At 39.8% G+C, this 24,634-nt stretch overlaps 1 long non-coding RNA gene across 2 annotated transcripts; it reads right to left on the bottom strand.

Annotated features, from left to right (window-relative positions):
• Positions 1-9,065: 9,065 nt before the first annotated feature.
• LOC136170768 (uncharacterized) lies at positions 9,066-23,658 on the bottom strand. Of its 2 annotated transcripts, XR_010663678.1 has the most exons (5): positions 23,411-23,658; positions 18,915-19,026; positions 16,053-16,345; positions 14,597-14,646; positions 9,066-10,122 (listed from the first exon to the last, which is right to left on the bottom strand). It is a non-coding gene; the product is annotated as an uncharacterized lncRNA (long non-coding RNA). The 2 variants fall into 2 exon arrangements; XR_010663677.1 differs by lacking the exon at positions 14,597-14,646 and having other exon boundaries at positions 15,894-16,345.
• Positions 23,659-24,634: the final 976 nt, after the last annotated feature.

Genomic DNA, 24,634 nt, shown 5'->3' with positions numbered 1-24,634 from the left:
GATGAGCAGGCAAAAGAATTAAAAAACCTCTGTCAAATTTGCCACACCTCAACATTTTTTTAAACACAAATCTGTTTTCTTGCATAATACTTATTCACAGTCTTCAGACATGCATTTCAGGAAACAAAAATTTAGATATGCTTGAAAATCCTAGTTGCTGCACTATACTACCAGGAGATGTCTACTCTCAACATCATTCATTCATCTATCCATTCATTTGCTTAGTAATTACCCTCTCTCAACATTAATTGAGAGGGTACTAGGTAAAAATAACTTGTGCCAGGTCTTCAGGAAATGCCCACTCAAATCACATACAATGATTAAATCCTTTCATTACAGGCCCTAACAATGATCAAATTCTTAAGCTCTGGCCTTGGTTGGCAATCTGCAGGATGAAAAGAGTGAGATTATTACAGTATTCTCCTGAAAATAGCACGAACATGTAAGAATTAAAATGAGCATTTCAGAAGTCAGGTCATTCTTCCAAAACAGTGAGAATTCTTACGATTATTGAATTGGTTTTCTTGCAGGACCCCTGAAAAGAACTAGAAGTCAAGTCATAAGGAGGTTTTATATCAGAGAACTTTTCTATGTTACTGGTAGGGAAAAAAACAAAACAAAACCCAAACTCAAGTAGGACAGGCTAGGAAGTGATATCAATATTCCAGACCTGTCACTTGGCGCCCCTAGACTTTGCAGGTGCCCGGAAGATTATGTGTACGTGGAGTTCTGATCCGAAGGTGATTTACCTGCAGCAGTATCACCAGCTCTGTTGGACAGAGTCAGCTATATTTTTGGGGGCTTCGAAGATGACATTAATATTGCCCATATTTATCACAGAGAGGAGACACAGTTGCAAGCTGCAATTCTGAGATCTGTGGGTTTAGTCATGAGTGTGTGCTGTTTACTGATGTATATGTTAAACCCAGCAAGATTTGTTTATGGATTTGTTGTTGTTGTTGTTGTTATGTATTCTATCCACCTGCCTTCCTTAACTTACACATACTCATTCACACATTCTTACACACTTTGGTGTGATCCTTGTGTAAGTGATCCCTTCTTTGTTCAGAGAAAAATCTCTTTTGATGGACAGAGGAATGAAAAACTCACTCTTTTTATTTGAAAAACACATGAGGCCTAAGTCCTCTGGGGGTAGATGGGAGAGATGCAATCTGCAACTTAGTTTTTTGTTCCTTTCTGTTTCACTTTTAGCAATCAGAGAGCAGTCTTCTGCCTTTTCTCAGTGATTACTTAAAACCTCAAAAGAGGTCTGGTTCCCTGTTTTCAGAGGCTGATTGTAGGCATCATAAAACCCAAGGATATCTGCCTGCCATCTTTGTTTACTCACTCATTCAACAAATATGTCATGACCACCTACAGTATGAATAGCAAAGAATAGCAAGGAGAGATAAGAAATCCTTCCTTAGTGATCAATGCAAAGAAATAAAGGAAAACAAGACAATGGGAAAGACTAGAAATCTCTTCAAGAAAATTAGAGATAACAAGGGAACATTTCATGCAAAGATGGGCACAATAAAGGACAGAAACGGTATGGACCTAACAGAAGCAGAGTACATTAGGAAGAGGTGGCAAGAATACACAGAAGAACTGTACAAAAAAGATCTTCATGACCTAGATAACCACAATAGTGTGATCACTCACCTAGAACCAGACATCCTAGAATGTGAAGTCAAGTGGGCCTTAGGAAGCATCACTACAAACAAAGCTAGTGGAGGTGATGGAATTCCAGTTGAGATATTTCAAGTCCTAAAAGATGATGCATTTAAAGTTCTGCAGTCAATATGCCAGCAAATCTGGAAAACTCAGTAGTGGCCATAGGACTGGAAAAGGTCAGTGTTCATTCCAATTCCAAAGAAAGGCAATGCCAAAGAATGTTCAAACTACCACGCAATTGCACTCATCTCACACTCTAGTAAAGTAATGCTCAAAATTCTCCAAACCAGGCTTCAACACTACATGAACCATGAACTTCCAGATGTTCAAGCTGGATTTAGAAAAGGCAGAGAGACCAGAGATCAAACTGCCAGCATCCGCTGGATCACTGAAAAAGAGAGTTCCAGAAAAATATCTACTTCTGCTTTATTGACTATGCCAAAGCCATTGACTGTGTGAATCACAACAAACTGTGGAAAATTCTTCAAGAAATGGGAATACCAGACCTCCTGACCTGCCTCCTGAGAAATCTGTATGCAGGTCAAGAAAAAACAGTTAGAACTGGACTTGGAACAACAGACTGGTTCCAAATTGGGAAAGGAGTATGTCAAGTCTGCATATTTTCACCCTGCTTATTTAACTTAAATGCAGAGTACATCAGGCAAAATGCCAGGCTGGATGAAGCACAAGCTGGAATCAAGATTGCTTGGAGAAATATCAACAACTTTAGACATGCAAATGACACCACCCTTATGGCAGAAAGCGAAGAACTAAAAAGTCACTTGATGAAAGTGAAAGAGGAGAGTGAAAAAGTTGGCTTAAAACTCAACATTCAGAAAACTAAGATCATGGTATCTGGTCCCATCACTTCATGGCAAATAGACGGGGAAACAATGAAAACAGTGAGAGGCTCCAAAATCACTGCAGATGGTGACTGCAGCCGTGAAATGAAAAGACGCTCCTTGGAAGAAAAGCTATCACCAACCTAGACAGCATATTAAAAAGCAGAGACATTACTTTGCCAACAAAGGTCTGTCTAGTCAAAGTTATGGTTTTTCCAGTAGTCATGTATAGATGTGAGAGTTGGACCATAAAGAAAACTGAGCACCGAAGAATTGATGCTTTTGAACTGTGGTGTTGGAGAAGACTCTTGAGAGTCCCTTGAACTGCAAGGAGATCCAACCAGTCCATCCTAAAGGAAATGAGCCCTGAATATTCATTGGAAGGACTGATACTGAAGCTCTAATACTTTGGCTACCTGATGCGAAGAACTGACTCATTTGAAAAGACCTTGATGCTGGGAAAGATTGAAGGTGGGAGGAGAAGGGGACGACAGGATGAGATAGTTGGATGGCGTCACCGAGTCAATGGACATGAGTTTGAGTAAGCTCTGGGAGTTGGTGATGGACAGGGAAGCCTGGTGTGCTGCAGTCCATGGGGTCACAAAGAGTCAGACATGACTGAGCAACTGACCTGAATTAAACTACAGTATGCAAAGCTCTGGGCCCAGCATTAGGCAGAATTATCTGTATTTCATAGATTCTGAGACATGCATTTTTCAATATTTTAAAGTTTCTGAATTCAGAATGCTTCCATGGCCCTGTCTTTTTCTTTCTTAGTGGCACTAAAAACAGTTCCATGACTCAGACTTCCCTGGTGATCCAGTGGCTAACACTCTACTTTCAATGCAGGGCGCCTGGGTTAGATCCTTGGTTGGGGAGCTAGATCCCACATGCTGCAACTAAGACCTGGCACAGCTAAATAAATAAGTAAATATTAAAACACAAAAACAGTCCCATGCCTTACAACCAATGGCCTTTTAGATTTGATGGAATGTCACTTTGTCCATGACCTCTCTACTTTCACCAAAAGAAAGAACATGCAAAATAAGAGGAGGCAAAACTCACAAATCCATTTGATTCCATGATGTTCTATCCTTTTTCTCCCCTACTCAGATCCTCCTTAACTCCTCTCAGCCCTTTCCATTGCCTTCAAAGTCCTTCATCTTCAATCTCTTTATAAAATGCTCCTTCACCTTTTTTGAGACTACAAGCTCTTCAAGGGTAGACACCAAGCCTGAGTGACACAGAAAGTGAAAGTGAAGTCGCTCAGCCGTGTCTGACTCTTTGCAACCCTGTGGACCCACCAGGCTCCTCTGTCCATGGGATTCTCCAGGCAAGATACTGGAGTGGGCTGTCATTTCCTTCTCCAGGGGATCTTCCCAACTCAGGGATTGAACCCAGGTCTCCCACATTGCAGGCAGAGGCTTTAACCTCTGAGCCACCAGGGAAGCAAAAAATAAATTTTGCTGTATCAGGGAAGAAGGAAAGAAAGATAGCTTCTCTTACTGAATATGTGAGCTTAATGAACTGAAGGAGGCTGGGGGCCACCACAAGAAAGAAATTGCATCTTGGAGTGCTGAGAAAATTCACCTCTGGGATTTCCCTCTAGGAAGTATCATCTGAGAGTGGTGAATCTCGGTCTAACCTTTACCTCAGCACATGTGACAACTGACAGTCACTTGAACGACAGATGACTGGAGATTTAGTCAATTTACCTGAAATTCTCAGGCCATTGACTTGTAAGCCACCTTTTTCTCCAGTCTGCTATGCAAGTGACTAGAAGTGAAGTTACTAAAGAGATAACATTGAATTCACTCTAATTTATGGAAGGGGGTAGCAGATCACTTGCAAATTTTGCTATCTTATATGTAGTAACAGACTTGGTGAGACAGTAAGTTTGTGGATGCCCTTCACCACCCGCAGCCCCCTACCCCGCACACCCTCCACCAGGCTTTGTCTACCACTTTCCCCTCCACTCTTGGTTCAGACCCAGAAGTCAGGGTCCAAAATAATAGGAACTCCTCCCTCAGCCAGTGTTGAAAACAGCCCTGCTTTTTTCTTTTAATTCATAAAATATCTGTAAGATATGTAAACTAAAGAAAAAGTAGAAATACTGCCAATTTTAAAAGAAAATCACCCATTCTAAATATATTCATCTCATTGAAAAACAGAGCATACAAAAACCTTTATTTCTAGTATGCTCAGGTTTATGATGCATCATTTTTATTTTTTTAATTTTTTTTTAATTATGAAAGTATGATAAAACATTAATGGGAGATTTGGAAAATACAGAACAAGGTTCCACTATGTATTACAATATTTTTAAGTAGATGAATTAAGATTTTTAGTTGTCGTTTCAATATCAAACTCACAAAAATTTATAGAATGTACAGAGAAGTTGAAGGACATAGTAGACCTGAAAAGCACTATGAACCAATTCAAGATAATGAAGATTTATACAATTTTCACACAACAGTAGCATACAAATTCTATCCAAGTTCCCGTAGATGGTAAACTAGATGTGATGCTTTGTTTTTAGACCATCAAATCCTAGGGGTTGAGGCTTTAATAAAGGGTAAAATGAACTGGCCCATCTTCACCCTTCTCTTAGTAATGTGGAGGTGACCTCATTACAATACAATTTATTTAGCAAGTAAAAGTGCATGATACTTGGCTAAATTTAAATTTCAGTTTAACAAGTAATTGTTTAGTATGTGATTGTCATATGCCACATGTGGAGCATACATATACTAAAAATTATTTGTTTATCTGGATTTCAAATTGAATTGGGTGTTTGTATTTCACCTGACAATCTTATCACCAGAGACCATTCCTTGGGATTCACTAAACACTTTTATACGTTATTTCCTGTGGTCAAAGGAATTTGAAGTAATAAGTACCTAATAATGGTAGCAGTTCAAGTATTCGACTGTCAAAAGAGAAGGACCTGGGGACTTGGCATCTCAGAAATCCCAGTACAGGCAGAGGTTCAATTTACATGTGAGAAAGGAATCTGGCCATAGTTACAAGGAAAAGAAGGCCGCTGGCAACAAAGTAAAAGATCCGAAGGGATATAAATGTGTGTGTGTGTGTATGTTTTTTCAAGTTATCTTCCATTGTAGGTTATTACAAGAGCCAGGGTATTGCTCCTGATGTTACAGTAAATTCTTCTTGCTTGTTTATTTCGTATATAGTATAACTGAGTCCCTTTGTTATACATCTGAAACTAACACAATATTGTAAAATGACTATGCTTCAGTAAAAAAACAAATAAAATAAAAGGTCCAAGGGGAATGGAGCATCTTCTGGAGACCACAGCGGACACAGCACGCCAGGCTCCCCAGTGCCGCCCCAGCCACAGCCACCTCTGCGCAGTCCCGTCGCCTCCCTCCTGGGCCTCTGTTACAAAGTGGAGAATGAAGCCCAGTTCAGTGCTTTGGAAAACCATAATATTCTGACAGAAGAACCCGACTGATTTTCAGCTTCCTTCCTTTGCCTCTCAGCCCAGGACTTTTACACAGTTCTCATGAAGGTAAAGCAAATATTTACAGATAGAAACTGGTAATAGGTGCCTTGATAAGCTCAAAGAAACAGTTAAACCTGTGTGTGGATTATTTAATCACAGTATCTGGAATATATAAACATGGCACATATTATATCTCCCCTCTTTTTTGTGGCCTCAAAATTTGATCCAAGTCTGGGAGTTAAAAAGTCCCATTTTGTGTAATCAGGTTCTGGTTGAACATGATTGCTGAATTATTTTAAATTGAAGACACATGTCTGGAGCCTGAGCTGTATGTATTATTTCAGGATGGTGTCCATTAGGTCTTATCCACAGGGGCTATCTTCAACTTTTGCCACATTCAATGCATTCTTTATATATCAGTATTTGCAAAATGGTGAATCATATATAAGGGAAAATTGGAGGGAATATGGTACTCGTTAAAGGGTGATTTTTTGAAATTATCTTCAATGCATTATTCAGACCTGTTTCCAGTCTCCCCCGCTAAGAGTCCCAGTGCTGGTTGGAAATTTTCTTAAAAAAAAAAAAAAAGAATGGATAAATAAATAAAACCCTGTAGTTGTGCAAGACCCTTCTGCATAGTTATGGCTGTGAAAACTTTTACAACCGAATCAACATTTACTTTAACTCCTTGTCAACCCTAAACACTTTAAGTGTCTTAATTGCAGATCAAAATTGCTGCCACTGTCATGAGTTTTTCCCTTTGAATTCATTTGTCCCTGAACTGAGGCTTTTGTCAGACTTCACCTCACAAGGGCAGCCAGTTGATTTTGTAAATTGTTGCATCATGTCAAGGGCCCCTACTCTGATTTGAAGGTGGTTGGTTCTCCATGAGGAGTGGCTGGGTTTGGGAAACCCTAACACAGAATCAGTTTAGGGGTCCAATCACACCAGACATTGTTCTATCCCAAAAATGTCTTCCATGCTAAGAGCTGGGGCATCTATTGCATGCTTGTTTAACAGCTTTACTGAGGTATAATTTCCATACCATAAAGTTCACTCATTTGAAGCACATAATTCAAGGATTTAAATAAATATACAAAGTTGTGCAATCATCACCGCAGCCTACTTTGAAAATAATCCCATCACCCAAAAAGAAGCCCTGGACCCACTCTCCATTCCTGTGTCTCTCTACATTCCCACTTCCAACCCTTAGCAGTCACAAATCTACTTTCCTTTTCTATACATTTGCCTTTTCAGAACATTTCGTATAAATGGAATTATGCAATAGGTCATCTTCTCTTGTCTGACTTCTCTCACTTGGCATGAACTTTCAAAGTTCATCCATATTTCAGCATGGATCGGTACTCTGTTTTTATTGCTGACTAATATTCCACCATATAGATATACCGCATTTTGTTCACCCAGTCATCAGTTGACAGACATTCATTAGGTTGCTTCCACTTTGTAGCTGTCAGGAAAATGTAACTGTAAGCATTTGTGTACAAACAGGCATTTTTGAATGAATTTGATATAGAATTGTTAGTGTCATTCACTGTAAAATGTAATTTGGATTCACTTTTTTTAAAGGGGTTATCCATGAATTTATTAAAGCTGTCAGTTGGAACATTCCAGGATGAAGTAGGCTTCTGAGTGGTTCAAGAAATAATATTTATTAGAGTGAGAATCGTAGTGATTCCAAGACATAAAGTGATTAAGAATAAGGATGAGAACACTTGGAAATTTGGGGACTATAGGTAACCTTCAGAGCGACCTCAGCTCCTTCGGTACCAGTCAAAACCTGGAGTTTTAAAGAGCTCGATCCACACACCAGCTGCACAGTCCTATCTCCTGGCAGCCCCAGCACACATTGCCTGATTTCGGAGAGCGCTGCTGACTTAAATAACATGGAGGCCACTCAGATAGAAGTCAAGTTGGAAGTGGCAGGGAGGTGAACAGGTCATAACACGGGAACAGAGTTGTCAAGCTGTGTTTATTTCATACCTTCTAAGACTCCTGCGACTGATGGAGATGCTGGCAATTCTGTTTTCGGGGAGTGAGTGTTGAACACAGTGGAGAAGCAGCTGTACCAAAAAGTGCCCTTACACCTTGCCCCCAAATCACCCATCTCAAACCATGAAAAGCCCATGTCATGAGAAATCCTTTCCCCAGGAATCGTCACAGAAACCAGGCATACGAAAAGCACCATGGCTTCTGGATTGTGATACTGATCAAAGGTAAAGCCAGCATCCTCGTCCTGGCTTGTTACTAACCCTCTCTGCGGCCTTAGCCAAGTCATTAACCTCTCTGGGCCTTGGTTTCCTCATTGTAAAGTGTCAGGATTTGACATCATGATTCTGGCAGAAGGTATTTTTCTGCATCCAACATTCTATTTCTCTGATGACTTTATAAAAAGGTATATTTCTGAAACTCACATGTAAAAGTTAAACCAATATCATCATCCTGTTAGCAAGCAACTTACTGGTGTCAAGAGACATGATCTGGAATGCCAACTGGTGAATAATTAGCGTTTGGAACAAATTTTTTAAATGTCATACAGTGTTCTAGTGGCACCCCAACCTTTACAGATAGGAAAATTGTTGTTGGTTTTCCTAAAAATTCTCTTGCAAGTCATTTAGCTTCTTTGTGTCAGAGATGGGAATTGAACCAACATCTTAGGGGTTCCAGACCTTTATGGTATTAATTAATCCAGATTGCCTGGGAACAAAGGAAATAAGAACTCAAGAGTTTGTGTAAAATAATCCACCATTAAAAAAAAAAAATCTCTGACTCACTGGCCAAAAAAAGTCTTTTCCCCTGTTTTTGCTTTATGGATCGTGCTCTTATTGGAATGGTGAGATCTTCCTGGAGAAAGAGGTTGGAAGATGGTTACAGTTTGACAATAGCAGGTAAGGCTTTATTAACCCCAAAATAAAGAATGCTGGACTTCCCTGGTGGTCCAGTGGCTAAGAATCTGCCTGGTTAAGAATGCAAGGGTCACGGATTTGATCCCTGGTCTGGGAAAATTCCACATGCCCTGGGGCAACTAAGCCTGTGTACCACAACTACCGAGCCTAAGCGCCCCGATGCCCTAGAGCCGGTGCTCTGCAATGAGAAGCCGCCACAGTGAGAAGCCTACGCACCACAACAGAGGAGCCCTTGCTCACCACAACTAGAGAGAGCCAGTGAAGCAACAAAGAGCCAGCGCAGCCAAATAAATGCATACAATTGGTTTTTTTTTTTCTAAATAAAGAATGCCCCCTGTTGAGAATGCCAGCATATCTTCTCCCTTTCCCTTGGTTGCCTGTGTTTTCTCTCTTGCCCACGAAGCAATCTGACATCTCTTTCCCAGCCACTAAGACACGAAGTCAGCTCCTGAAGACTTAACACTGCTTTCATTAGGCCTCTCAATACTTCTCTTAATGGAAGCCAGCAGTCTCGGTCCACTTCCCCATGGCAAGAACCAGCCGTGGGGTTCACAGGACTGCTGGCTCCTTTCAACTTATGCAGAGCAGTCCAGAGCCCTGGCATTTTGACTCTTCTCCAAAGTCAGTGACCAGCCTTGTAGTGAAAGAAATCTGGGGACAGATGGTATGAAATTGAAATCACATCATCCTTCCCCTCTCCCAAATGCTGGCCTGTGGTTTTGGCAGATCTCCACAAAGCTCTGTGGCATTCATGCTGGCCTGATAGAAGTCTGCATCTTAACCATGGATGCCTGAACATCAGGGCTGATAGCAAGGTGGCACATTCAAGGGGAAATTGCATTAATGTCGTGTGGTCCCTTCATGACAATCAGAACCACATGTAAATTTGCAGAGGGCCACATGCCACCAGACAAATGAAGAGGTCTCTTTTCACTTAGAGATCCATCTGTTGTTGATAACTAATCCCATTTTAGTGAGAAGCCATTCTATGTTTGAAAGGCAGCCCAGTCCTTGAGACAAAATGGCTGCAAAGGTTCCTCTTTTTTTTAACTTTTATTTTTAAGGTTCCTCTTTCTGATGTTCATCTTTGAGTTTAGCTGAGAAGTACTCTTGCAAAGTCATCAGAAGCAAGGGCACAGCACCATGGGAAGATCACCACAGATCCCTTGCTTTGCTGTAGATGTCTGACAGCAACTCTTTGCTTATCCGCTTCCATCTGTAAAATAAGAATGGTTAGTGTCCACATTACAAACCAAACATTATTGGCCCGGGTAACTTCTCATACACCTCCTCATACACCTTCTCATACACCTGAGTGTATGAGGAAGTGTGAAAGGAAGTGACAGAAGGAGGAAAGGCCCTTTGGTATACCCTGGATGTCTGGCATAGATTCACAGATCCATCTAGGCTGGTGCCACTTCTTCTAATCACCAACCTTTAGAAATGCCACCAACAACATATGGAGCAATCAAGATACTTTGTTTGGTACCAACCCCTGGCCTGATAGTGTGAGTTCATTTTCATAGTAAAGAATTGTATTTCCTCTTCTCTTAAATATTTCTAAATGGTATGTCTATTGTATGTTAGTCCAAAGTACTTTAGATTCTTTAAACAAAGGATTTAGAAGAATCCACAAAATGACATATTATATCCCTCCAAGCTCCTAACAAAAAAAAGCAAATACAATTTATTAAAAGACACATGTCATATTCTATCTCACTGTTAATCCGAAAGGAGGGAGAAAAGCAGGGAATTTGAGGTTTGATAGTTTGGCTTTCGAAAAAGACAATGGCAACCCACTCCAGTATTCTTGCCTGGGAAATCCCATGGACAGAGGAACCTGGTGGGCTACAGTCCATGGGGTCACGAAGAGTCGGACACGACTGAGCGTCTTCACTTTCACTTTTCATTATCACGCACTGGAGAAGGAAATGGCAACCCACTCCAGTGTTCTTGCCTGGAGAATCCCAGGGACGGGAGCCTGGTGGCCTGCCATCTATGGGGTTGCAGAGTCGGACACGACTAATGTGACTTAGAAGCAGCAGCAGTTTGGCTTTAAAAATTTCCACTCTGCTTATTATCAGATGATTTAAAAGAGTCTGAGCATCAGTATTTTATATATAAAAGTCAGTATAATAATATTATTATTATAGCAACTTTAAAAGATCATTGTGAAAATGAAATGTTACATGTATACTTTTTCAATTGGAAAAGCCCTAATTGAAAGTTATTTTTTATTATTTATAGAGAAAAAATATTAAATTCACCAAATCATCTGGAAAAGTTTTGCCTTTTGTATGGATTGTCACTAGTGTGGGATGCAGGGGGGAATTCTGAAAATATCAAGATGAGAAGTGACCTGGTTTGAATAACTTCCTTATCTGCATTTCTCTTTCTGATTATGTCTCCAAAGCTTCCTTAGTTCTTGAGCATAGTTCTATATGCTTCACAGATAGGGAAATATTCCCGTAGAAAACTCAAAATTGTGTCAGAGAAGATCCTCCTGCCATCTCATATCTCTTCCAACACCCTTTCCTTGGAGAACACACACATTTTCCTGGCAAGATATTCATTATTCAGAGGTTGCTTTGCAATTTCCTTCAACTTCTGCTTCCCTGCAGGTTAAATTATTTCAGGTTATGGGAAAATCTTTAAAGAATGAAAAATTTGAATCAATTGTGGATAAACTTTTGGAATGGTACTAGCAAAAATAGGCTTTGACAATATCATTTCCATCATGGTTGACTGTAAATGATTCATCACTTTCTTGCTCATATCATTTATAGAAATACTAGAGTCCTGAGTTTCTAAATTAATAAAAACCCTTTATAGATAGCACAATATTCCTTTAATAACTTATTCCAGACATATAACCATTGTATGACCATGCTGTTGGTAAGTCGCTTCAGTCGTGTCCGACTCTGTGCGACCCCACAGATGGCAGCCCACCAGGCTCCCCCGTCCCTGGGATTCTCCAGGCAAGAACACTGGAGTGGGTTGCCATTTCCTTCTCAAATTGTATGACCATATATTGATCACATTCTTAAATGGATCACAGGACTGCATTCCTACTTGTTAAGTTGGAATTATCTATGCCTCTGTAAATCAGGAGTATGATGAGGTTTTCTTTGGCTAATTCAGGGGAGAAGGTAAAGAAACTGTGGGACAGGAGATGAGAAGGTATGATACTCAAAAGAAAGATGGAGAAAAGTGGTCTGTTATTTAAAGAACCGTGTCTCCTTAAAGTCATACTGCCAAAATTGTGAAAATCATATTTTTTAAAAAATTGAATGGGCATCATATGGGCAAAACAATCAGATGTTCTTTAAAATCTTCATCTAGATGTTATAGAGTTAGCCTTAGCAATCCTGCAAGCTATGAATTTTGGACCTTTTCTGAAGGGAGATGGTCAAAGTATTTCTAAAGTATTCTGATAAAGATTTCCTCTTCCAAGATAATAATAAACACAAAAATTTTGTCTAACAGTTTCAGGCATTTAATGGATTGTCTGGACTCCAAATTACAAGTATCTGAAGTATTTTTGTACTTTCTGAATTCACCCCTTTCTTAACTATTTTTCACATGAATAATGGACATATTAACAATGGAGAATCTCCTGACATAGGAAACCATATGTCATATACAGGATGTGATATTATTTATATGATTAATAGTATTGATAATATAGTATATGCCATAAATAGTAATTTTTTGTTTCCAAATGTTGTTAGTCCTGAATAGATAGTAGATGATAAAAATATCATCTTTTTATTAAACTTTAAAGTATTGTCAGGTTAAAAAATAAAACTATTTTCTGGAAAAGATTCCTCAAGTCTTTTCTTTCCAGAAAGAATCTGTATCTTTGCAATAACTGTTAATCACCACTGTAACACACTTTTTCTTAGAGAAGAAACAAGTAAAATCAACTTAAGAGAAAATACCAATTAGGAAATTGCTGTATTAAAAAAAGCCAAAGTATATAATAACTCCTTTTTATAGAAAATGGGTCAAGACTAAAGTTCTTCTATGAGAAACACATTTTCCATACAAATAAAACCTTGGTTTTATCTTTAAATTATAATATTCTATTATTTTTGAATAAATGATAGAAGATTCAATGTGGCAGTGTTCCTTCCCCATTGTATTGATAATTAAGATATATCACAAGTCTTTTATAAGATACATTAAAAATACATAAAGATCTTTCATCAAAAATTATTTAATTAAATCCATTTTTTGAAGCAGTGTTATCTTAATACACAAATAGTTGCACAAATTCATACTCTTCTTTGTTAACAGTTGTCAAAAATTTTTCTTAATAGAAAGATTTAAATATGAAGTTTTCTTAATATAAAAATATAATAGTTAAAATTCAAAAATTAATTTCATACAACTGAAAATTATAAAAAGGCATATGTTTTGTTTTCCTTGATAACACCATCAAGTAAACTGTGATATTAATTACCTGGGTCCAGGGCTTTATTAAAGCTGTCTCGTGTTATATTCCCAAAGAACCAAAAATGAAAATAATTACATATGGGCAGATTATATAGGGGAGAATATTGTATGTGGTATACTTGTACTTTCAATGGACTCTTCAAGGTGGCTGCTTTACACTAAAAAAGTAGCCCACAAAACATAAAATTTATAAGTGAACTGTTCTGCATTTGTAGAGTAAATGTTTCATTTTCAAAATTATAGACGTATAAAAATCATATGTCCCTGCTGGTGAAAGACCAGTAAACTTTCACATGTTCTGTAAAAACTTAAATGCTGGAGGCCAATACTCACAAAATTTAATGATCTTTCTGCTAATAAAAGCTGACTTCTTTAAGAAAATAGTAAAGAAACAAAACATATCTTAAGTGTAGTATTTCCAAATTCTTAACAAAATCAGAGTGCATGAATCGCCTATTTTACATTTTTAATTTGCTTGCATTTGTTCAAATTCTTTCTATTCACAGTAACAGATGGAAATATGAAAGAAATACAGATGTGCCTGGCCCATCTCGTCACACATTATTTTGAAGGAAGCCAGTTCTTTTTAGAAAGTGACAGCAAGGTAAAATAAGAATGAGGCTGTTTTTTTTTTTTTCTTAACATTTATAAAACAGAAAAGAAAAAACCAGGGGAGTGGCAACAAAAATCTATAACAACTCACTTTCTTTTCAATATTTTTGCTGTTAAACTTGAGGACTTTGTGCAAGTGGGTGCCTGATCAATATCTATGTGTGTGCATATGTGCATGTGTACTATCACTTCATTCCTGTCTGGCTCTTTGCGACCCCAGGGACTGAAGCCCGCCAGGCTCCTCTGTCCATGGGATTCTCCAGACAATAATACTGGAGTGGTTGCCATGTCCTCCTCCAGGGGATCTTTCTGACCCAGGGATTGAACCCGTGTCTCCTTATGTTTCCTGCATTGCAGGCGGATTCTTCACCGCTGAGCCACCAGGAAGGCCTACATCCATAGTGTATGCTTTGTGAATGAATTACATCCTAGATTTCTGCTTCATCATTGGAACTCAATACATCTTCTCTTAGAATCAAATACTCCACCATGTAGAAAGATTTTCTGTCTCGTTCACAAAATTCAACATAACCCATGATTTAGCTTCGTCTATATGTGAGTAGAGCTTAAGTGGCAAACCGTTGGGTAAAATACTTTCTATAGAAAAATGCATTTTGTACCCCGTCTCAGCTTTTCAGAAGTACTTCCACCACTGGGACCATAGGTGTAGCTAGGGGTTGAAGGGAGGAGAGAAGGACAGAGTAGTTAATTTTTGACCACCATTAACTCCTAAATTTTCTAGTATTGTTCAAAACAATAACACAATAACTCTCACACAAATATACAATGAACTCATGCCGATGATTTTTAACTCATTAATCAGTGAGACAATAAGTAGGATATTACCATAGGGTCAAATAATTCAAGGAACCACACATATATGGACTACAAGGAATACTGAGATGAATTTGCACAGAAATGCTAAAGGCTCTAAGCATATGGCAATAATCAATTGCATTTCATCAGACCAAATTAGTTTGCTTTTTAACAGGTAAGAATCATTTTCATTATTATCAGCTTTCTACAAATTGCAGAATTATAAAGAAGCTTGAAAACAGTGAAGAGTGAATATAACAACAAGATTACATTAGATGGGACACCCAGTAACTGCTCTTTTATCTGTTTAAAGTGTTTCACAATTTGTCCCAACATTTTAGCAACAGTCCTTTCAGGCCACTCATATCCCTAAATACTGAATTCCAGATAGCAGTTCCCACACTGTCTCTAAGTCTATACTAGGGTTGTCCAATAGAAATATAACATAAACCAAAAATGCAGCCATATATGGCATTTTTAATTTTCTGGAAACCACTGTAGGGGGATGATCACCCCATACTACATTTTTAAAAAATCAGTTATAATTAATTTTAATAAAATAATTAAGAAAACATACAAAATATCATTTCAACATGTAATCATAAGAAAGAAATATTAATATGGTATTTTGTATCCTCTTTTTCTTGCTAAGTTTTCAAAAGCCAGTGTATGTTTTGCAATTACAGCACATCTTAATTCAGAATAACCACATTTCAGATGTTTTACTGGCCACATGTGGCCCATGGCTACCAGATAGCACAAGGCTATATAAATCAAATATTCGTGAGCTATCCAAGTTTTGCATTTCTTGAGATATTAATTAAAATGTTTAGGTCTGTCCCAACCCTTCCATGCCCATAGGTAGCTGGGTTACTGGGTTTCCTCACGTGGGAATGAAGCATGATTAATGCCCAGGGAAACCATAATTTGAAATGTTTGTCTAGTGTGGCCCCATGAATTTTCTCATCAGCAGTCTGCACCATTGTCTTTTCCCAGGGAGACCATACATACCCCTGTGAAGTGAGAGAGAGAAAAAGTAATGAGCACACAGGGACACGGCGGGAACCATAATAATAAACAGAATATTGCCTAGCCTGTCACCTGAGCATGACAGTGCCTGTCAAAAACATCAGCTTTTTCATTTTCATATCATCCTTCTGAGGTAAAGAGAGGAGGGACTTTTCTCATAATCTCTCTTTCACTGCAGAAAGAAAAGAGAAATTTTTCTTCTTAGCAAGGAAGTAACTAAAGTGTACCCACTCAGCGTCTTATGTATTGCACAGGTCTCAACTGGGCACAGATAAATCCAATTCGGAGTCCTGCCTCTAGGAGGGCAAAGACCCTTCCAGAGCAGGGTCGCCGCCAGAGCAGCCTCCGGGTGCAGCACCACACCCTAGGGCCGGGCAGGGGTGAGGAAGGGGGAAACGGCCGGGACTCCGCTCCACCGCAGGGCCGGGGGGACGCTGGGGCCCTCCCTCTTTAAGCCGGCGTGTTCAGAATCTCTGTATATTTATTTGCTTCTCTTTGTGGGGCTCTTCTCCTCACAGGAATTTCTGAAAAAAGGGGTGAAAGTTTCAGGGCCAGACAACACACTAGGATCCCCAATGAAAACTTTATTTCAGATAATTCCAGAATAGCACTTACTGTATTCTGGCATTTTATACAATCTGAGCCAGGAGAATAAACCACAGAGCTGTGTGTAAATGTGTGTGTTTTGGAGGGGTGGGGGCGGGTGGAGAGAGAGAGAAAGAATAGCTGAAGACTGTCCTGAGCTCCAACATCTTTCCTTCCTCCTCATTTTCTTAGGACCCCAGGGACCAAAATCAGTGCTCCAGGGACTTGTGGCTCCCAAAACAGTTCTCCCCTCATGCCATTTTTTTTTCAACTTTCATAAGAATATACAAACTTTTCGGTTCCCCAACTATTTTGACTCTGACGGCCACCATTTACAATCGTCACTTCCTGGGTATGAATGGCACCTTTACACCCGGGGGACAGTCATCTCATTCAACTGGCAAGTTTTCATCTGTATTTAACATTAGCTGCTAAATAATAACCTATTGAAGGACTAGGCCTGATCATGTTTGTATAAGGAGGGGAACCGTTAAGAAAAGACTACATGTGCTGAATTCAAGAAGGGGGCTATTTCTTTCCTACTATAAACAGAAATGATTATAAAACCAGAACCCAGAAGAGTTCCTCACCCTTCACTTTGGCGTGAGGGGGTTTCGTTTCTCTGCAAAGGCCTCCTCTCTGAGTGCTGACTTCCCCAGGTTTTTACTGCATTCCAGGGAGGGAGATAGAAACCAAAGCAAACAGAGTGCCCCCAAAGGACCCTCTCCTCCTTCCAAAAAGCTTCTATTTTTAATTCTCTGCAGCTTTTAAAACAGTGAAATGGGAAGGTTTCAACAGTCTGTGGTGGAAGAGAATTCCTGCTTTCTCTAAGGACACCCACTTTAGATAACCCCCCACTGGCAGGGGGGCCCTGGGGCAAGGACTGGGCAAAGGGGTTTTCCTGGCAGCTTCTCTCCAGCACTTTCTGTCATCTCAACTCTTAACAACCATGTTTTACTCTCTGGGCAGGAGTCGAAGGCATGTTTTGAACTGGTGACAAAATGTACCTACTTCTCCCTCTGAGCATCTGTCTCTAATGCTAAAGAGTGGTGCTTGGTACTTTGTATGGGTACTTGACTTTCAGCCAGGATCCCTAAGCTCTCTGTAGGATTTTCACACCCACCCCACATCCACCCCACAAGGTGGGTGGCAAATGGCGAGCCCAGTTTTTTTGTCAGGTGGGGAAACAGGGCAGACCCATAGCACATGGTGAGTTAGTTTTCCCAAGCATGTATGGGGGACTGTTACGGCAAAAGTAAACATTCTTTGCGTGGCACTGTCTGGTTTGTGGGCTCATGGTGACTCTGACCCAAACACACATTACAGGGTATCCTATAGGTATCAGATATGTCCAGGTGCCAGGACATTCATTTGGCAAATGGTCCCTAAACTTCAGCCATGTACCACGCCCTCTGACTCCCAGTAGCCTGCCCTGTCCCCACACAGGTCTTCTGAGGTTGAAACAGCATTGGACGCCCCTGATCACAGGGAACACAGGGAAGAGTAGAATGTCTTAGTATTTCCTCTGTTTCATCCCCGGCTACCTTTGCAGAGCTACCACCGCATACCCCAAGGCTCACTTTCAGTAAAGCATATTCAAGGCAACTGGCCACAGACAGTACTAGACCCAAATAACCTCTCAGGGTTCTTAAGGACAGGTCTTGAAGCTTAGGAGGATGCGCCAAGTGAGTTGTAGGCGTGAAGGTGATGAGAAGGGCTCCAACAGAGTGGAGAGCTAGGCAGCCGAGACTTCAAAGGTATTTCTACCTCCTAATGTTACAACCATTAAATCAAGAATTTAATTCTTTAGCCAAATGCCCTGTTTCCTAATAGAGTTCTTACTTGGCAAAACATGCTTATAAATATCTCCTGCTCTTTTCTCTTCTCTCTAGCTTCCAGAGTTCAACCAAAGCCCATTTTATATTAAATAAGGAACAAAGCAACAGAAACTAAAAGAACTAATGTGTTTGGGCACATCCCTTGTCATGTCATTTCATATCAACTTTGAATCCAAGAAAGCTTAATAGTAATTCAGCCATGAACCTGCTGCATAAACTGGGGGAAATTTGGAGCATATGTTTTCGACTCATTTATTCTTGACTCATCACAATAGGTTGCTGCTTTTTTTTTTTTTAAGTTCTATTTGATGTTTAAGAAAATATTTAAACCTTTTAAAATAAACCTTTTAGAGTCTTTCTCCATTCACAATAGGACACTGCAGAATGCTAAGAGAATAGGAACTCGAAGGCAAGAAGGTTCAGGGACAGTTCAAAACTTGGAGCCATGAATCTAGAGAGTTCAAAAGTTGGCAAAGTGAACCCTCTCATCCGTACCCACAAATAATAAATAACAATCACAACAAGGAAAAGGAGGAAGGGGAAAGCCACTGGAAAGCTATAACTTATCCCGTCTCCAGCCTTACAGCTCTCTCCAATAAAACAGGATTCTTCGGAGAATTTAGGCTGTGCTGCCTGCAGGGAGCTGACATTGTCTTCTGTCGTAAATTACCTTGCTGGGGTAAGCTTTCCTCCAGGTCCAGCAGACAGGCAGCTCTGTAAGACCCATCACCCAGCTCCGTGCTTCTTAAATTATCCTTCATCTGGCTGTGACATCTGAAAAGCTAGAGGGAGAATGATCACCCCCAAATCTGACCTTCCCATACCACTGGGTCTTTTTTTATAAAGCAATACAAGAGATAGACACAATAGCATTCTATTTGCAAACAAAAATAGAAGGAAAAATAGGGCTTTCTATGTCCTTCTTCAAATAAACAGTACAATGTTTTCAAACTTGTCCACCTAAAGAGTTTTTTCATTAGCAATATGACCCTAAGTCCTTTTCTCAACTAAGATAGTCATAGTGTCACAGAAAACCATTAGAAGCTGGGACTGGAAGGAGCCTTAACTTTCCCCCTTCGTTCTTACTTTGCAATCAACAGCCTTGCTGCAGCTTCCCCACCGTATTCAGACGTGTACACACACAGACAGACGTGTACACACACAGACAGACGTGTGCACACAAACATCTGAGGACCTAGAATATTTGAGTAGATGACTGTAGTACCTTGAAATGCGATCAAGCCTGGAGAGTAGGTACCAGGCCAAGAGAAATAACTCCTATCCATAAAAAGTTCCTCAATAAATCAGTAACTCTTTTCTTCCATATGTCACCTGACATGTTTAATTTATCTGCTTTGACGGGACTGTGGCAAGTGGAGCTGACCGCTGGCAAAATTAGAAAGGGCTTTTGTGAAGGGCAAGCCATCAGGTATGGATGGACACAGTGAAGGGCTACAGAGAGTAGGCATCTTACAAATGCCTGCAGGCCAGCTTTGTGTGATGGATGCCCCAAAAGAAGGGAACAAAGATTTCAGATGTTACCAGTTTAAAGCACATCAAGCTAATGGGCAGACACAGTAATAGTCACATTGTCCAAGAAATTCAACTTCTTCCTTCCCTCATTTACTTCTCCTTGGAATTCAGTCTTTGTCACAGATGCTGAGAAATGTGATAGATCCATTCACTTCCACATTAGTGTTTTAATTCTGGAACACAACTCACTCAAGAGACAGGAAAATGTACTTTTTGCAATGTCTGCACCTTCTGAACAAGGAGAAGTCAGTGGATTCATTTGTGTCCATCTGGCTAATCTTGGATCTGGTCATACAACTTGTGGTAAAGAAAAGAGCTTTTTACCTGAAGAAGGAACACACCTAGACCCTGCAAATGAAATGGCTTTTAAATATCTGCACTTTATTTAAGAAGCAGAATCCAGGTCACTAGCCATGAAGCCCAGTGCTTCTTCTTCTGTACCTGCTGGGACACCCTAGTAGCCCTCACCACTTTAGCATCAAAGAAGGCCAGATTATCTCCACTTCCAAGTCTTTATATAAAGTGACCGTTTAATCCTACCCTGCAATGCAGGAATCAGCCATCCCCAGTTTTGCAGAGAAGTAAACTGAGAGATAGAGATCAAGTCATTACGCAAAATTATCTAGCAGCAAGACCTCCACTCAAATCCAGGGCACCTGCCCAGCTACCTACATATGGGAAAAATTCCCTCAGAGACTCTTTTGACAAGATTATTTAAGGCAAATGACTCTTCCATTTTCCCAGTGGTGTGTATATATACATATATATATACACATATGTGTATGTATATATATATGGAAATGAGCAAAAATAATTAAGATATTTAGGCTCATTTCCTTTTTCTCTTTTAATTCTATTGAAGTGTAATACACACTTTGGATTTAAAAACGCAGAGGAACCAGAGATCAAATTGCTAGCATCTGTTGGATCATAGAAAAAGCAAGGGAATTCCAGAAAACATCTGCTTCATTGACTATGCTAAAGCCTTTGACTGTGTGGATCAAAACAAATTGTAGAAAATTCTTAAAGAGATGGGAATACCAGACCACCTTACCAGTCTCCTGAGAAACCTGTGTGTAGGACAAGAAGCAATAGTTAGAACTGGACATAGAACAACAGACTGGTTCAACATTGGGAAAGGAGTATGTCAAGGCTGTATATTATCACCCTGCTTATTTAACTATACAGAGAGTACATCATTCAAAATGCCAGGCTGGATGGATCACAAGTTGGAATCAAGATTTCTGGGAGAAATATCAATAACCTCAGAGATGCAGATGATACAACTCTAATGGCAGAAAGCAATGAGGAACTAAAGAGCCTCTTGACGAAGGTAAAAGAGGAGAATAGAAAAGCTGGCCTAAAACTCAGTATTCAAAAAATGAAGATCATGGCATCTGGTCCCATCATTTCATGGCAAATAGATGGGGAGAAAGTAGAAATAGTGACAGATTTTATTTTCTTGGGCTCCAAAATCACTACAGATGGTGACTGCAGCCATGAAATTAAAAGATGCTTGCTTCTTGGAAGAAAAGCTATGACAAACCAAGATAGAGTTTTAAAAAGAAGAGACTGCACTTTGTCAACAAAGGTCCATATAGTCAAAGCTATAGTTTTTCCAGTAGTCATGCACAGATATGAGAGTTGGACCATAAAGAAGGCTGAGCGCTGAAAAATTGATGCTTTCAAATTGTGTTGCTGGAGAAAACTCTTGAGAGTCCGTTTAAGGGCAAGGAGATCAAGCCAGTCAATTCTAAAGGAAATCAATCCTGAATATTCACTAGGAAGGTCTGATGGTGAGCTGAAGCTCCAATATTTTGGCCACCTGGTGCAAAGTGCCAACTCATTAGAAAAGACCTTGATGCTAAGAAAGACTGAGGGCAGGAGATGGGGGTGACAGAGGATGAAATGGTTGGATGGCATCACTGACTTAATGGATATGAATTTGAGCAAACTCCAGGAGATAGTGAAGGACAGAGAAGCCTGGTGTGCTGCAGTTCATAGGGTCACAAAGAGTTGGACACGACTTAACAACTGAACAACAATACATACATAAAAGTGCACAAGTAGTCAGTGCCACAGATTTTTACAAGATGCCCGAATCCAGCAGCTGGATCGAGAAACAGGTCATTTCCAACAAACATCTCTCTGCCCTCCTTCAAGTCATTACTCTCCCATCCCTCCAACCATTATATTCCTTTATACTCCTGTCTCCTTTTTTGTTGGGGGTGATGGGTTTATGTGTATGTGTAGTATTTGGTTACAAGCGTGTATTTGGAGACAGGCTGGGCTGCCTGGGTTGAAATCCTGCTGTACCTTTTACAAACTATATATCGTTGGGCAACTTACTTCCCCTAGGACTCAGCTTTGTCAACTTTACAATGGGAATATTAACAGAACCTACCTTGAAAGATCGCAGTAAAGAATAAATGCTGTGGCTCATTTAAAGAGCTTAGGTCAAGGTAGATAGAGAAGTTCAGAGTAAGCCCTCAGAAAACACTGGCTATTTTTGTTGGATACTTCTCCCTTCTCAGAGACTGTTTATGGGAGACCAAGAAGGTTCAAAGACTGTAGAGCAAGGGAGAGGAAGAGAGAGGAATTCCAACCAAGCATGTGCTGTCTGTTATATATCTCTAGGTTGTGGAGAGGATCAGAGGTGAGCAGGTGGAAGAAGAGCTAAACCAAACAGTTCTCCAGTCATACAGAATCAAGTGTTTAGAGTAAAACCGATATTTGAAACATTATATATTTTCTCTTCAGTCATATATATGCTTCCTACATATGAAAGTATAATAGAAATGCTTTTTGAGACCATCCGTGAACTTTCTATGACTCCCAGTGGTCCAGAATTGAATGCATATTTTAAAATTTCCTACGATAGAAAAAAAAAAATGAGTGTGAGGTTTTTTCCTACCCAATTCACAGTTTAATTCCCAACATAACTTTTTAGGTAGGACAGACTCAGGTATTTTTCCATGTCACATTTCTTTATATTTCTGCATCATTTGAAACATTTTTTACCTATTTAGTTTAGAACTTCTCAAAATCATCTGCTGTGTAAATCAAAAGTAAACAGCTCGTTTAAAGAGCATTTTCCAAGAAACCAGGAACTTAAAAAAAAAAACAAAAAACCGTAAGATTGACAATTTACTAGACAAATTTCCTTTTCCCCCCACAAGTCCAAAGAATGCATTCACTGAGGCATCTATATATTTTATGAAATGCTTAGCCAAGTTATGTTGGTTCAAAAAGAAAACAGAATAAAAACACATTTCATGTAACATTGAAAATGAAAGCATATAACAGCAATTTGAATAATGAGTTAATTACAATAAAGAATTAGCACCATTTAGGTTTCCAATAAGTATGAAGTAGGTTGAAGCCTGATGTATTGATTTTTTAAGTTTTAATTGGATGTAGGGAAACTCAAAATGGATAGGGAAAGAGGCATGAACTTGATTCCATCTGTCTGTCTGTCTGTTTCTGTCTCTCTCACCATTGCTTATCCAAGTTTTCTTTTGATACTTGATTTCAAGGTAAGCAGATCAGAGATAACTATTAAACTCTAACACTGCACACTTTCCAGTTCTTGACATTTTTAATGCAGCAAAAAGAATTTTCTTTAATACTTACAGAGCTTTTCAACAGCGTGGCCATTGGCTAGTCAGGCCCTCTGTCTGAAAGGAATGAAATGCTTCCTTCCTGGGTGGCTGCCTATGAGCTGGAACAGTACATGATGTTCAAGATAAGAAAACGGAAGTTCCAAGCACGGAGCTTGTGTGGTTTAACCAAATGAGGTAAAATAAGAAAAGGACAGTAAGAAGCTGCCTTATTTGCAGCACTGTGTCAGAGCCAGCACAGGGATTCTGGGTTGGTTAGCATCTTTCTCATCCTAAGTGGGAAGACCTTGTCCCTGCTCCTTAGCTCTGCGTGGATATAAAGATGAGATGAAGCAGCCTTGTTGCCTTTTAGGGATATCATAAATACCGAAGAGATCATTATAAAGAGATTCTTAATGCCCTTGAACTTGCTTTGAAAGATAAAGTAAATTGAGCTTATAATTTCCAGTCCAGCAGCTGAAGATTGTGTTCACTCATTTCTAAAACCAGGGATTAAGATTTGAGCCCTTGGATCCCTCCACCCTCTTAGATCAGCGGTCCCCAAGCTTTTTGGCCCCAGGGACCGGATTCATGGAAGACAGTTTTTCCACTGCCAACAGGGAGAAAGGGATGGTTTAATTTTCATCCACTGCTCACCTCCTGCTGTGTGTCCTGGTTCCTAACGGGTCATGGACTGGTACTATGGGTTGGGGACCCCTGTTAGACAACTGGGTTCACTCTGGTCATCATCTCAGTCATGGCAACTGGTCTCTAGACTGACTCAGGCTGACACACTCATGGACCACATGCCCAGCTTCTGTCCAGAAGAAGTTCTGGTCAATACAGCCTTCTTCTGAACCTCGGGCTTTCTCATCTGTAAAATGGGGATGATGATTATTAATTCCTGCCACATGGGGATATCTCTGCTCAGCCTGCTGCAACCTATAGGTGAACAGGGTATAGAACCATGACCCTCAGCAAGTCACTTAATGCCCTGACTCTCCATTTCTTCATCTGTAAATACCCACTTCATAGTGAGTTCAACAACATAGAAGTCAATAAATTGTTACTACTGACTTGGCTCCTTTTGCTTTGCCTTGAATTTTTAGTCTCTCTCTTGCTCACGGGAATCCAACAAGAGCCAGTGATGCCCCAGCTTTATTCCTGGGTCTTTTGCATGGACACAACTTAAATTCTTCCCCTTGTAAATCAAGGACCTCCCACCTACTCAAGTCCACCTGTCTGGCTGAAGTTCATG

The sequence above is a fragment of the Muntiacus reevesi genome, chromosome 6, assembly GCF_963930625.1.
Source record: "Muntiacus reevesi chromosome 6, mMunRee1.1, whole genome shotgun sequence".
NCBI classification, from domain to species: domain Eukaryota; kingdom Metazoa; phylum Chordata; class Mammalia; order Artiodactyla; family Cervidae; genus Muntiacus; species Muntiacus reevesi.
Note: the sequence above shows the minus strand (reverse complement) of the source record. Positions and strands in the feature narration are given on the sequence as shown.